Source organism: Ostrinia nubilalis, chromosome 6, assembly GCF_963855985.1.
Source record: "Ostrinia nubilalis chromosome 6, ilOstNubi1.1, whole genome shotgun sequence".
Lineage (NCBI taxonomy): Eukaryota > Metazoa > Arthropoda > Insecta > Lepidoptera > Crambidae > Ostrinia > Ostrinia nubilalis.
The window spans coordinates 9,940,876-9,957,015 of record NC_087093.1 but is presented as its reverse complement, the minus strand read 5'-3'; the positions used below and the strand labels follow the sequence as shown (position 1 = coordinate 9,957,015).

The window sequence follows — 16,140 nt, the reverse complement described above, 5'->3', positions numbered from 1 at the left end:
TTCTGCTAACGGTTGGTATATTCGGCAGCTTGAAAATTGCCGTCATATTTCAATGTCAAACGCCCGCGCCAAATAACTTCCTTGCGCTATATACTGTACTCGGAGTTGGAGCAAGCAAATTTGTCACTGTAAACAATGAGAGTTTTTCTAAGTTTGCCGCGCTCGTTAAGAATAACAAATATCGACGATACAATAGCGCCGAGTCGAAGTTACACGCGAACAATATTGAACTGAATTATAAAAGTTTCTTAAGGTTCAAAGTTGAAAACGTTTATTGATTCCAAGAAGTACATGCTCAATTATTCAATAGTTAGGATTTCGATTGGACTTCTTTGTTTGAAACTCATTTTAAATGATGTTGAACAGAAACCGTGTTTGTTTTAATGAGGAATATTTTGTCTGGAATACTTATGTTAAGGGATAATTTAAATAATGACCACCACAAAACTTTCTTACTGTAACCTACTACTTTAACCTATTAAAAACTATTCCAGAATTCTAGAGTTCTAGACATTTTAGTGATGACTGTAAAACAAAAAGCAAACACACCCAGTAAAACTTTCATAATGTGTGCTAGAAAGGCATAATGAAAGTCTAGTTCTCACATAAACAAGTTTATCCATCCAATATAAAGTTTAATTATATAGCTAGGTGATTGACCACCCTTGTCGTGGTTTGCTCATATTCACGTTATTGCATCTGGTTCCGCTTGGGATTTGTAATAAAATCTAAGTAAGTGGATGTCGTAAAGCTTATGAGTTTGCCGTGGGACGCAATATTACGGTACAAGAGTCTTTGCCGTTCATCTAAGGTACATAAGACGTATAGGTACCGTATAGCACGTGCTATATTAAGACCCTTAATATGGGACCAACGGCTGTGGGATTAAGAATAACAAGTGGGGTGGAAACGTTTCTAAATTACGTTTTTGGTCTAAAGAATTCTGTATTCGTAAATTGGTACATTTACAAAAATATAAATATGTAGACAGGTACACGTACCTACTCATAAAACTTGACGAACTTTGTTTTGAGAATAACATTACTAAGCGAAATTAAATTATTGTGTCAACAAAAGTTTCGCAAACTTTGACCCCTGTAAGTATGTCAAGCTAGATATTTTTTCTCGTAAACTCTTGGAGATATTGTAAACGTAGAAACGTTTTCCATAATTAATAAACAAATTCATAAATATCAAAAATGTATCTTTTTCATAAAAAGCTACAAAATCAACAACGAAAAATAACATACAAGTATCTTTTAATGTAAAATCATATCACTTTTTTCCTGTTACAGGCGAGAGAAAGAGGGAGGCAAGAATAGCAAGAGAGGAAATTGGAGACTCCCTAAGTGAGAGAGTCCGACTGATACTACTTGGTTTATTTTCATGATGCTTTTAGGTTCTTAAAAACACACGTGTTATTAAGCACATTGATTGCATAACCGCGTCAAATCGTTCAATGCTAACTGTGATATTTTCTGGTACAAATTCTTTCAAAACTTCATTTGTGCCATTTGCTTAGCGTAAATAAGTATATTAAAAGGGCATTTAGCGAGAACTGAAGGCAAGAGATTTAAAGTCGTTTTATTTGTAACAGTAAAGCCTTCGGTTCCATAAAATATTTCAATGAGTACAAATTCAAGTGCCTGCTTAAGTAAGTTTCGCGAAAGGTCTCTTAAAAAACATAATGAATAACTAAGTTGTCGAAGCTCTCCTCCAAGTTTGTAATTTATTTCTGTTAGACTAAACAACTTCTTACTTATTTCGAGTTTAAACTGTGGAAATATTAATAGAGTAGTAGTTGCGAGGATGTAATTTGAATCGAGTTAAAATGGTGATATTGCATATTAGTTTACATTCTCTTTTGTACTTGTAGTTACCAATATGTCTCTACCAAATTATGTACCTACGTAATTCAATTATTCCAAACCTCCAAACGAATATTAATTTGAAGCCAATTAAAATCAATTGAACAGGTTTCTGAAAACATAAACACCACCGCCTTGTTTAGTCAGTATATTAATTCACAAAATTGCTATTGAATTTTCATACTACAAAATTCGTAGGCCTCTTCTATTAAGAGTGAATTTCCATTCAAAATAATGTTTCAATGAGTAACAACAATATCTGCCAGGACAACTTATTAGCAATGAAAGTTAAATTAAAACAAATGGCGATCGTGGATCACGTCTTCAAGTTCCATTGACAGCGGCCCTTCGCGTTTTACATCCGACGTTCCGTTAATATTTCGTGGATAAGCCCTCAGCGTTAGCCATTTTAAACAAAACACGTTTCAACAACGACAGGCCTTTTGTTCTTTAACAATGAGAGCGCTTGAATATAAACTGAGTGTCTTATCGCGGATTACTTATTTGTTGTACGAATCACTTTTCTCAAGTTTACATCAGCCCGATGTTTATTATTCAGGTCTTGGAGCCATGTTTACTGGCCAGAAACGACCGCTGACACTCAAACTGCCTCCTAATTTGAGAACTTAGCAACCAGTTTTAAGCTATCATAGTCTAGGTAAAATAAAAATAAATTACAGTTGTAGTTCTGCTAAAACAGCAACCAATTTTAATCTTAGTATCATAGTCTGAACGCAAGATTAAAATTAACGATAATTGCAATTGAGTTAAAATAATAAACTGAAACTATGTACCTACTTATTCTCATTCACTTTTCATTAAAATGAAATAAAAGCTAAACACGTTTAAAATGGCATTTATTTGCACAAACCTGTCAATAGTTTAAGTTGATAACGGGTGTTTTTTTTTAGAGGTATACAACTTTAAATTGGTTACACTGTTTCTAGTGATAGTTAATTTGATAGTTGGTGGTACATTTGTGGACAGTAGGTTTTGCCATTTTATAATTAAATAGAATAACTTCAGAACAACGTTTGCAAATTGTGCAAAAATGTATTTTAAAAATCATGGTTCAGTTTTCCATACAAACGTCCATATTACGGTCGACGTAATTTTCGTAACTTTTCATTCCTCAGATGAATGATATTAATGTGGCAAAGCTATGGTTTCAACAAGATGGTGTTACCATCCAACCAGCGCGCGACACATTCAATTTATTGCGGGAAAAATTCGATGAGCGCATAATTTCACATGATGGATCTTTGAATTTGCCCTCCACAATCGGGTGATCTCACACCTATGGATTATTTTCTCTGGGGATATGTGAAGTTCACTACTGCGCAGATAAATTACGGAATTCAATGCCAACATTCGTCGCGTTATTGCCGATGTATGGCCCCAGTTGCTCGAAAAAGAAATTGAAAATTGGACATCTCGATTACGCTACATTTGAGCCAACCGTGGCGCCCTTAGGTCCGAAATCATTTTGAAGCATAAATGGCATAAGAACATCTTTTAAACAAAACCAATACCATGTGAATCAAACATAATTTAACATATTTTGTTTCATTATAAAGTTCTATACCTCTAAAAAAAACACCCTATACAAACAGATGACTCGATAAAATGCTTCGCTAATCGTAGTTAAGATCTGAATAATTTATATTTCATGCTTTATTTATTCATTTTGTTTCAATATCCACTAAGCTTAGCATGTTATCGAAATCTGTAGACATGTTTTCTAAGCTTTTTGCGAATGGTTTATTTTACGCTTTTTATTTTACAGCCATATTTGTTGGCTTATTTGCTATATTTGTTTTATGGTAATGGAAAAAAGAGCAACATACGTGACCGTTATTTAGAAAGAAAGTAGACAATCGAATCGTAGTCATTGTTCTCTAATTTAGAACGAGCATCTCTAATGGATACCGCATCTCTAGGTATTTGGATTTCAATCTACTTGTTCTGTTCTAAAAAGGCCTTTAGACACCAGTCCTGGTTTTATTGGTCCGTAGTTTGTTCCAGAAAAGGAGAAACAATTCGCGATATCCAGATACATTAGTGAGTACGTTCACCTTAATGAATTAATTAGTAGTTAATTAGGGACAAGCCGCAAGCTTTGCAGAGATTTCTTAAGAAAACAAAGGATTTATAACTACTAGCTTCACCCGCGGCTTTGTCTGCGAGAAATTCAGTTACCCACAGATACTTTAAATTATAGTCTATCCAATATAGCTTGATTAGAATGACGGCTGTCAAACGAATGTGACTAGTGATGGGTATGTTTCGTACGGTTCACATAGATGTATCGATAAGTTTTCGAAAAAATGATATGAAAAAATGCACCCAATTTTTCTTCATATATCTTTATTCATAAAAATGACAATTATGATTTAAATTTAAAGACAGTAAAATTTAAAATTCATGTCAAGGGTGTACAACCTAAGTCGTAGTCATTATCATCAGTGTTCTTCAGTGGTTTTTTCCTCTCGCTAGAGGGCGGTGGACAATTCTCTTCTAGAGCAACGGTGCTATGAATACCCAAAAAATTACCGGTGATTGATTTCCGATGTTTGATTATTTAAGAATGAAATGTTTTTTGGTTTTTAATAGTGAACATTTAGAAAAACGTATAACTTGACTTAAATATGTTAAAAAATTAGTTAGAAAAAAAATTTGTTAAATATGTTTAAAAAATAGTTTTAATTTAATATGACATTTGTCGATATGTCCCAACACTAACATTTTTGTAACTCGAGATAACCTTGTAGAGACGTCGTTAATACTCTAGCTTGATTTTTATAATTTCGAATTACTACTTATTGGTGTAATTTAACGCTGCATTTACACGAAATTATCATTTTTATTGGAAGCACTGTCGTCGAAAATATTGTTTGTAGGTCAGACGTGAATTATTTCTTGTCCGCCAATATTTAGCTCTCATTGATCGCTACTACAAAGTTATGTCGTTACTTTTGATGACAGCTGTCATTCTAATCAAGCTATGTTGGATAGACTATAAATTCTTTAATTATGTTTTTCTAATATACAAACGATAAGACTGTAAAGTCTCATCTAAATCCATTCAGTATTTTTTCCCGAAAGAGTAGTAATAAACTTCTATCCTCGCAAACTTCCACATTTATCTGAATAGTTTTTTTAGTCTAGTGTTTTGTTACCAAAATCGATGATTTTTAATTGAATGTTAGGATGTTAATTAAATAAGAAAGAATATAGGTAGTTACTCTGGCAGGACACATTAACATCACTTAATTATGTACCTAAGTATTTAAAGATAATGAATTAGCCTTACATTTAAAGACATTTCGTCGTAATTACTTTTAATAAAGCCTAATGCTTTTCCAAGAATATTGTGTTTTATTCTGAAAGAGTCCTTAAAACGGTTCGAAATTTCAACGTAAAAGAATAACAAGTTTCCATATAGTTTAGTGCAGCTCAACTCATGCATCGCAATGTGTTCGGATGTGCAAATCGAAAAACTTCACTCTCAAGTGACGTAGTTTAAAAGTCACCGACGTGGAATAGTTGTTTGTTTTTACTTTAGTAGCACTTCATATCAAAGAATTCTGTTATGAAAAATTCGAAGTGTTACCCAGACTTCTTTAATCGTGTAAACTGTAACAACTGATGTCACAAGTCTGGTGAAAATTGTGTGACCTGCACTTTTGTAGGCATGGGTATGGTTAAATACTCGGTTTTCCTTTAAATATGTGATGGAAATGGAAATAGAATGAAAAGCTCATGAAAGATATGAATTCATAATATTTTCATCGTGAATATTTAGTACTGTATAATGTAATGTAATATTTATATAGTAAATAATATTTATACCTAAAAAATTTTCAGGATATCGTGAGGTGGAATACTTTTTTATTAAAATGTAAAATTTCCCGATATTTGGGCTTTTACTTCCCTAGTCTTTATCAGCCCAAACAATATACGCAACAAAGGCGTATTTCAATTGAAAAAATTCTTATTCTTAACCCTTCTCTGCTCGGATGCTAATCAAAATTATTTTTCAACGGGCCCGAATGCTGCTGTAAGCTGTTTCATGTTCCCATTATCAGAGCGTAACGCTCACTTCCCCTTTTGATCCCTTATTATACTAATTTTAAATGTGAATAGGCATAATATTCCCATCCATTGTTGCTCTCAATAGCCTCCTACACGACAAAAGATGTTGCAAAAGTCGGACCTTGCCCGTATTTTCTCGAAATTACAGTTGCTGTTCCGCTTTGTTGTTTATTCAGATAAAATGGGCTCCGTCTCTTTTTGTTTGTTTTTAAATAATGAAAAATCTATTCTGATCGCCGCTTTGGTGTTCATCGATGGGAAATCAAATTTGTTGGGTGGTCCATGGGGCTTTTCTGATTTGTTTTTGATTTATACAAAAATAGATGCATACCTACATACTACATACTTACTAAGTATATTATCAGGAAGTTTCATCGAAAACTCTACATTAGTCTTAAAGATTTCTAGTCAGGAAATTTTAGGGAAATTAGAAAGAAATTAGGAGGATTTGAATATTATGCACAGTTGATGATAATATGGTGTACAATATGTGTGCACTGATAATGGCAGCTGATACAGCTTATACATACATTCCAAGCTCTATCTAATAAGGTAAACGTAGCTCTATACAGGGTGATTGGTAGTAAGAACCTACACTAATACCGTCACGTGATATAAGTTAGTAAATATTTTTACATTTAAAATTTTTAAATTGAAAAAATATTAAATGGAGAATTAGCTCTGGAGTCTGACTAAATTCGTCACATTGCATCGCATCCATATATCAGATACATTTACGTAATTAAAAGCACATCCTGGTTAATCTTGTAATATTTCATGTATGTTTGAGTGCAATATTAATGTAATTATTTACACAGTAGCGCAATCTCTCTGGCGTAGAGCCAGAGTAGGTGTTTGAATAATATAATAAAACAGGTTGTATGCAGTCGTAATTAAGACTTTATGTCACAATTGTGTAGTAGGTGTGATTAATATTAACGTCTGGCCAAAAAATATTAAAATCCATTTTATAAAAAATTGTGTGTCACTTTCATATTAACTAAATAGGTAGTTACTAGAACTTAATAGAAGTGTAGCCAAGTTGGGTTTCAAGTTTGTTGTCCCAAAAAACTTTTGAAATAATTAAGTACCTAGTACCTTGGTTTTGACTTTTGAACTATCCTCATACTTACTCGTACTATGCCCAAATACAACGTAAACGAATACCTACATATTTAACGACAACAGAAAAAATACTATGTACTTGAGACCGTGCGGTATAATTCCCAGAGGCTAGGCCTAGGCTTTTCCACGCTGAATGAGCAAACTTATAACTTGACCTACAAATGTGTCAGCCATCCTGTTCCCTGTACCTTGCATTCAATCAGCCGCTTGGCTGTGCATCCAAGAAGCACCAGGTTCGCACGGTCCAAGGAACTCAATCGCAGGCGGGTTAATGCTGGCTAGTATAGCCAGCATTCTAGGTAGTATCTATACTAGGCCTGAATATTAATTTGAGCCTTTTCGTGTTATGATTGACGATGGTACCTATACAGTGACCAGCAGTGGACGTCATTCGGTTGAAAAGAACGAGACAGGCAGTTTACATCGTTGGCATCCTTTTGAAATAAGAATCTACACATGGTACATATTACCTTCCCCAAATATGAGACATTATATTAAAATGATGCCAATGATTGAAATTTTACTCTGTAATATATTATATTATTGGTTTCAGGCCAGAAAAACGAAGTTAAATATCATTGAATAGTTCAAGTTACACAAGGGTAAGTATCTAAACTAGTGTGTCCAGTAGAAGAATCTAAATATATAAAAGGAGAAACTGACTGACTTAGTGACAGATCAACGCACAGCCTAAAAGGCTAAACGTAGGCACTTGAAATTTGGAAGGGACGTAGCTTAGGTACCGTAGAGGTGCACTAAGAAAGGAATTCCCGAAATTCCCACGGGAACGGGAATTAGCGGGAAAATCCTTTTGTATGAAAAATCTAAACCGCTTAAGTTAGACGCTTGAAATTTGGCATGCACGTACCTTAGTAAAATTAAAGCTTAGTTACAACAGGATATTGCAAAATTCCCACGGGAACGGGAGTTAGCGGGAAAAAACATTTGTATGAAAAAATCTAAACCGCGTAAGATAGATGAAGGTAGGCCAGTAGAATTAGATTTTAAATCGGAAATAATTCCTACAAAAGATTTTATTGCTTTAATGGCTTCATTGGTTGCCCATTATGACTCTCCTAGGTTTTCGACTTCGACGGAGTTGTGCTTAAGTGGTGGGGGCCCCCGAAAGGGGCGCTTTTTCGGTTTTCCGGTTATACCGCGTAAAGGACTTACCCTATCGATAAGTGGTCTTCCTGACGGTTGAAGGGCATTTAATCCTGCATTAAATAAGACCAAACTCATATGTTTTGGACAAACCGTTCTCGTGCAAATGTTTGGCAAAGTAGAAAATATGTGTATAATTAATGACCCTCTCCATGTCCAATAGCTCGTCACCCGTAAGCTCCCAAGCCCTGTAAAGGGTCGCCTTAACCAGCGTATTCCTGTCAAGGCTCACGAGTTGGATTCGCTTATCCTTGTTCGTCCCAGCCGTTCCTTAACTGCGGTTGCTGCACCTCTCCCTGGCACTCTCCTGAACGACTCTGTGTTACCTAATGTGTCTGCCCCTCTTCCTTGTACCTTCCTGTACGATTGCATTGCTTAGCCATATGCCTGGTCCAAGGTTAGACTCCACAAAATCAACTTCGTACGCGTGAAAATAGTTTAAATACTATTTTCCGTGCTTGCAACATTTTTCTTTACTGCTTCGCCTCTATTAGTCGGAGAGTGATTGTATATATCCTATAGCCTTCCTCAATTTATGAGCTATTCAACACAAAAATAATTATTTCAATCAAACTAGTAATTCTTGAGATTAGCGCGTTCAAACAAACAAACAAAAAACTCTTAAGCGTTTTAATATGAACCTAGGCATACGGCTAGGCAATGTAGTCGTGCAGGAGGATACAAGGAAGAGGGGCAGCCACAATAGGTAACACAGTGTCGTTCAGGTAAGTGCCAGGAAGAGGAGCAGCAACCGCAGTTAAGGAACGGCTGGGACGGACAAGGATAGGCGCATCCAGCTCGTAAGCCTTGATAGGGTTACACTGGTTGAGGCGCTCCTTTTCAAGACTTGGAAGCCTGCGGGTAACGAGCCATTAGACGTGGAGAGGGTCATTAATTATACACATATTTTCTACTTTGCCAAACATTTGCACGAGAACGGTTTGTTCAAAACATATGAATTTGGTCTTATTTAATGCAGGATTAAATGCCCTTCAACCATCAGGAAGACCACTTTTCGATAGGGTCAGTCATTTACGCGGTATAACCGGAAAACCGAAAAAGCGCCCCTTTCGGGGGCCCCCACCACTTAAGCACAACTCCGTCGAAGTCGAAAACCTAGTACAGTCTTTATGGGCAACTAATAAAGCCAATAAAGCACTAAAATCTTTAGTAGGAATTATTTCCGATTTAATTAATTTTTGTGTTTAATTCTACCGGCCTAAGGGGGTAAAACGGGATCCACGCGTACGAAGTCGCGGGCGGCCGCTAGTACCTTCTAAATATACTAGTACTCGTACAAGCAATACAGGCTTATCAGCAATACCTACTCTCTTTAATACCTCACCCGTATTCACAAACATTACTTTGAGGCCTCATAGTGCGCGTGGATGCACAGGGTCCCAAAAACCTATTCATAGACGATACTTCAGTGGTGACAAGCACTATGCGTCCCTTAGAATGAACGCAAAGCTAAGGTAGCCAGGGAGCTGTATTACGCAACGCATAGTGTCTATTTACGTCAAAATTTCTAGGTTATTCTCGTTTTTGAGGTTTGTTTGCTTTATTTATGGTTGTATTCGATTAATATTATCTTACAATGGATTACAGTAGTGAAGAAGAATTTGATAATTATATCAATGAGCAAAGTAGAATAATAAGTACCAGAAAAGTGATACGGGATTCCCAAAGTCCCTTTGATTATTACAATTCAGACGAATTTAGTTTAGGTTTTCCAATGATGGGGTACTTTTCATACTTTTACCACTGATAAAAGAAGACCTGAGGAAATTAACTGCGAGGAGGCCTTCCAGTGCCACCTACATAATATATCAGTTGCTAGTGGCAAATAAAACATAAAATTTTTAATGAAGTTTTATTTTCATCAATCTTCAATGTCTAATTTAATTTTATGTATTTGTAAATCATAAATCTTTTTTTCATGTTCTAACAAATTATTTTCTCTTTCTATCAATATTTTTTCTCTTTGTAGCCCCAACTCGTGCAAAGCCTGGTCTTGTTGTATATTATTCAATGTGGTGCGTTTGATTCTTGTTTCTGTCTTAATCTTCATTCTTGCTACTACTAATCTTAATTTCTTGATACCTGAAAAGCAAATTATGAATTTAATTCCTTTGAGTATATTCTGCTTAGTTATTCCTCATAAATCTACGTACTATATATTTTAAAAACATTACTTACTAGTGGGTGTTGAGAACGTTTGATTGATTCCTGAGAAAGTTCTTTCATTCTTTGGGTCTTTAAATTATTCCAGAAGCTTTTCAGTTGATGTGCGAGCCTTCGTGAAACATAAAATATGGTTCAGAATTGTAAGCCACTGTTAGAGTTTCCCAGGCCTGCTTCGTCAACTCGATATTTTAGAGAGGATAATAATAATATGCTTGTCTTCAATAATAGGCCTTTCTCTTATTAAGCTATAATCAGCAGCTCTCTTTCGGAAGAAGAAAACGGCAGCTTTTTTATCTGAAAAATAATGATTGAAACATGATTTTCACTATTATTATTAATCGAAGTATTCATACATTGATACTAACCTGATAGTTGTAGTTTTATCCATATTTATTTAATTCACAAATCCACAAAATACGATACATAAAAACCGTTGCACCGTTTGAATGACAGGAATGTCATGTCAGTTAGCGGAGTGAAGTGCGTAACATAAGCGAACCAATCACAGAACTCTATTCAACACTCTGATTTTGCATAGTCAAGGGTCGTTTAAGTATTGTTTATGAATTGAAAGGCTTGTCATATGGAACGCATTGAGAAATGTCTCATTTCGCATAGCGTTGCTGCTTTGCATAGGTAAGTATCGTTTGTGAATACGGGTGTGTCTTGAAACTAAATCTAATAATGTTAATATCAAATGAGTTATCAATCCACAGAGTTGGCATTGAAAACGGATTAACTTAAGGTACACGAGACGTGATCTAGTTAAATATTCCGTCGTCTGCGCGCCGATGACTCGAATCGTTCTTAGTAACACGGTTTACAATTACTATGAGCGAATGTTTATTCCTTTGATAATTTTTGATGTCATGTTTTCAATCAGTGATTATTGTTTATAATTCATGACATCTTAATTAAAAATTATCTATTTTGACCATAACATTTTTACCTCAGGTTAAACAATTTTGTTTACTTCACCGCAATGCTTTAACATATTTTAACTAAACCTTCCTCGATTTTTGTTAAGATTGAAGCAAGATCACTCAAACCAAGGTAAGACGCCTTCTAGTGGAATCTATTAATTCAGTAGTTCCTCTAGGAAAAAGTATTTTTACACTTATTATAAAAGGACGTCCTAAATTCATGTTGTGAAACCTGCCTGATCGTGTAAATAAGTAATTTTTTCCTGTATGTTTTAGATTTAATTTACACAATGTTTTAATCGATTCTAATCTTTTACAATCACTGTCATGTTCTAGCCTAATCCTATGGTTATAGGTACGCAAGATACAGTGCCTAGCCCATGTCCCATAAGCTTTCAGTTAGCTTTAGGTACACCGCCTAAAAAACTGAAACACCACCTGAAAAGTATCTCCTTCATAACAGTCGCCGCTGTAAAATTCAGTATAAATCCTTTGTTTTGTCCACCAAAACTCTTTTCACTTATTTCCATATACTTTTCACTCAATCCCCAACAGCCAGTGGAGTAGGCAATATCGACGGGAGTGGGGCGCCATCATTCGCCGACACCTTATCGTCGGCTATTTAAGCGTTTCGCTGATTGCCGGATTGAGTTGTAAATCAGAGGCCGCACGCGATCCCTTGATCCGCACGCGTAAAGCCGATGGAAGCACTGCATTGACGGCCGATTTATTAAGGAATAAACATGATTTTGATGGACGTTATTTGGTCATTTGTACTATTGTCTGAGGTATTCACTTCTGGTAAATACAGTAGGTATCAGTACCTAAAGAATAGCATAAACGGAAGATAGACTTTCTTTGTTTGTCAACCCAAAACTGATATAATTAAACAAAGGCAGACAATGTCGCTGGAAAGCGATCTCTTCCCTTCTTTTCTTCCAAAAATAAACACTCAAATTATTTAAAAATGGCATAATACTTAATAAATCACATAACAAGGTCTTAACTTTCATGAGAGATACTTGTTACAATTCGTATAAGTCGTGGAGAATGAATGTGTTCGTGTCTAGCAAGACCATAGAGCAAGTTATTACAGTCAGCAGTTTTACATTAAAGAATAGCAACGCTTCCAATACATTCTTAGAGAATACAAACATGACAACAGCTCTTCCAAAACATTTAGATCGATGCTTGACTACCAATCGATGTACTAACAATGAGATTGTTCAATGTAAAGAAACTTAGACATAATAAGCTTGCAATTCCCCTAACTCTATGTTATTAAGTCGGTTCTTGTTAAACTAACTTGATATTAAAACACAAAAACTTCGCTCGACTTTAAGCCCCTTACTAATTAGTTACAGGTATTTCTCAAAGGAGTAGAACACAATGGTTTGTTATAAGCAATTAAATTAAACAAAAGAAATATGAGAGCTATTCATCTGTTAACTATAACATTGTTTATTTATCAATTGAGATCTGAACACAATTTTGTTTATAACTAGCTTTTGCCCGCGGCTTCACCCGTGTAAAATTTTGCATCTAAAGAACGAGTATGCTTACAGTTGCCACAATACGGACAACGGTATGTACAATAATCCGCTGTGTTGTCGTTGTACAAAAAGTCTACTTAAATTGGAGCTTGGAGATTTTTGAAGTAATAGGTAGTAATATTAGAGGAGTACCTACGTGAAATATACTCGTATGCAGTTTAGTGTTTTATTCTATCTAAATAAATAGTAAAATACCTAAATACCTAATATTTAGAATTAATTACAGTTATGTAGTTTGTTAGAGTTTTTTTATCTCTGATGTACCTATAGAATACGTATTCGTTAAGGTATCACTTTCATTGCCTCACCTCTATCAAAACAAACATCAAATTCGTATAAATGGTCGTGTTTCCCGCAGATCGTATTCCTATGATCATATCTATCCAACTCAATGGCCGTCTATTTGCTAACCTGAATAGTTTTTAGGTTCATCCAATTTATTCCACAACCAGACCGACGAGTGAATATGCACACATTTTTCGCCAGATTGTATTTATTGCGAGCAAAGTTAACTACACGCGCTCTTCAAAATTCAGCCTCGACGCGAATTTTCATTCCGAAAAAGTTCGTTCTTGATTTCGATGAGTGATTCGATGTTGATTAAAAATATGGAGACATTTTACAAATATTTTTGTGATACCTACATTGAATTAATAGTTTGGAAGCTACAAACGTGCTATGTATATAGGGTGTAATCTTTAGAGATAATATTATAAAATGGGTAAGAAAATAAGTATAGAGAGAGTGTTTTCAAGTGTAGCAACAAATAAAGAAAATCAGTTACAGTTTTTATCAATTCTATCATATTTCAGACAAATTCATTCTTTTTTTTTTCAAACGCTGCTGAAAACTCTACTGGTCGCAAACGAACGTAAATCCTTTTTATCACGGACAGATACCAAAATCTACGAGCCTTTGTTACCTTCTACTTTATCTGTACGTTTCATAGACTTTAGATCATTTTCGATATTTCCGATTTTTATTGGTTTATTGGACAAGTAAAATGAATTATGTTCTAAAAGGTATCTATTATTAAACTGTCTGCGAATAGCGGCACATCCAGGTATATAGGTACAGTATTTCTATGTAATAATAATCTGTACCACTTAATATTAATTTATATTGTGAACAATAATGCCACAATTTCAATTTTAAAAGAAACACGCATTTTTTAATGCAAAACATTGTAATCTGAAAACATTTCTTGTTTTCTTTCAACACGACGCTGCATGCTTACTTTTAACTCCTATGTGTATGTAACGGTGTCTTGTCAACACAGCAATTTCTCTATTTATACACTCAAACATGTACAAATCCCTATTTTCTCGGTATTCCACCAGGGTTTACACATTCACATTGCCACGTGCCCTGTACGTGCTATATTTGATGAGATAAAATCTGCTTCCTAGTTTCGGGCCTCTGTATCTATTGCAATCGTTGTCAGTTTGACATAAACCTGTACAACCATTGCTCGTCAGACTAACGACTGTCTTCATAAGCTAGTGATGGGTTTACACAAATTCCAACCGTAATTTTTAAGTGATAAAACTTAAAATAAGCCATACCATAAATATGAATGTATTCTAAATTATGGAGCGGGCGACAGTTCGTCGCTTGCCTCTCTAACTGACGTAACTGACATTTTGCAAAATTTTCAGGCGATTAGACAGATCGATTCGTCTTGCGAAATTAATTAAGATGGTGTAGATAACTCAGTTAACAAAAAAATGTCAGATACGTCAGTTAGAGAGGCAAGCGACGAGTTGCTGTGGAAGTTTAAATTTCAAGGGGTAGCATTCTTTAAAGAAGTTTCTAGAGAGAAATATAGGTCTGTTGCAATAATTAGGTTATGTTATAAACAATCGAGGGCCACACACAACACCCTAGGTCGTGAAATTTTTCCGTAGTTAGGGGGTTTCGCCGTAAAAAGGGTTGCAAAACTCTGGCATAATCCAACCTCACTCCACTCACTATCCGCCTCACCCTGTATATCATAACGCGCTCCAGGTCAATCGCCGTCCATTGTGGGGATTCGACGTTATTCGATAATACGGAGTGGCAGCCACTTTGCAGGTATTGTGCTGTAAGCCCTTCAGGTGACCAACCATTATGACAAATGAGGATAGGGAAGATTACTAGTTGCAGGCCATGAGAGCATTATTAGTAAGGCTTTGCTTTGAAAGGAATAGGCAAATCGTCATGCCATTCAGGTCATTATCAAAGTCAGTTGAATAAATACATACACAGATGAAAATGTATTTATTTATCATATCTTACGAGTAAAGTATAAATGTCATGAATCTATGCACAACTTTAAACACCATTCGGTTAACGAAAGTCAATTTTAAGTCCAAGAAAGCTAAAAAATTTTAGAGAATCACCTTAACTCTAATGTTTTTACTGAAACACCATTTTTATTAAACGAAATTTGGCCTTTCATCTATCTACATTCAACGGCCTTTCAAATTGATGGCCACCCCAGCACTTGGATCTTGACTTCGGCAACGTTTAAGGCCTATATCGGACCCAGATTCACAATTGAATTCCAGCTTTGGCAATGCTTGTTATGTTATTATGCATTCAGGTCACTGTTATTGCTTCTTGTGCATCTAGGCGCAAAACTGAGATTAGAGAGAACAGTATCTATTGTCTGCTCAGACAATGTATGAACCAAATAGATACTTCTAACAGTTATTGGCTCGTTTGAACAGAACAAAAGGATTGAAAGCTTGTGTATGATGTGCTCTAGTAGAGGAACTGTTGCTTACATTAATTATTGCTATTTTACTTGTAACACATATTATCAGACATGTTGTTCTTTTTCAGAAATAATACTAACCAGTGCGACGCGACATTGCATTTTATTCTTGAATACATTTTTTTACTACTTTTATAAATATTTAATCAAACCTCACAGTATAAGTTAGATACTATCAGCGATAAAATGTTTTGTCTATAAAGACTACACATTACGAAAAAATAAATGATTGCTCTTTATTTTATTCTCTTTTTGTTGGTCATAAAGTAGTCACAAAAGACAAATTTTAAACGCCCGTGAGTCGGTGGCGTAGAGTACAAATTGCTACAAGCTGTTTTGCTCTGTTCTGAAACTAATGCAGTCATTATGCAATTTGATGCAATCAAACTGTTAACTTCTGTCATTGCGGTAGTTTCTGCGTTTAGCCTCTAACGTGGGGACTTTATTGGGGTTCAAACGATGAAGCA

The 16,140-nt window shown here is 35.2% G+C and overlaps 1 long non-coding RNA gene across 2 annotated transcripts; it reads right to left on the bottom strand.

Moving 5' to 3' along the window:
- Positions 1–10,113: 10,113 nt before the first annotated feature.
- LOC135072951 (uncharacterized) lies at positions 10,114–11,095 on the bottom strand. 2 transcript variants are annotated; one of them, XR_010257536.1, is made up of 3 exons: positions 10,805–11,095; positions 10,452–10,733; positions 10,114–10,355 (listed from the first exon to the last, which is right to left on the bottom strand). It is a non-coding gene; the product is annotated as an uncharacterized LOC135072951 (long non-coding RNA). The 2 variants fall into 2 exon arrangements; XR_010257537.1 differs by having other exon boundaries at positions 10,452–10,548.
- Between the last annotated feature and the right edge of the window lie 5,045 nt (positions 11,096–16,140).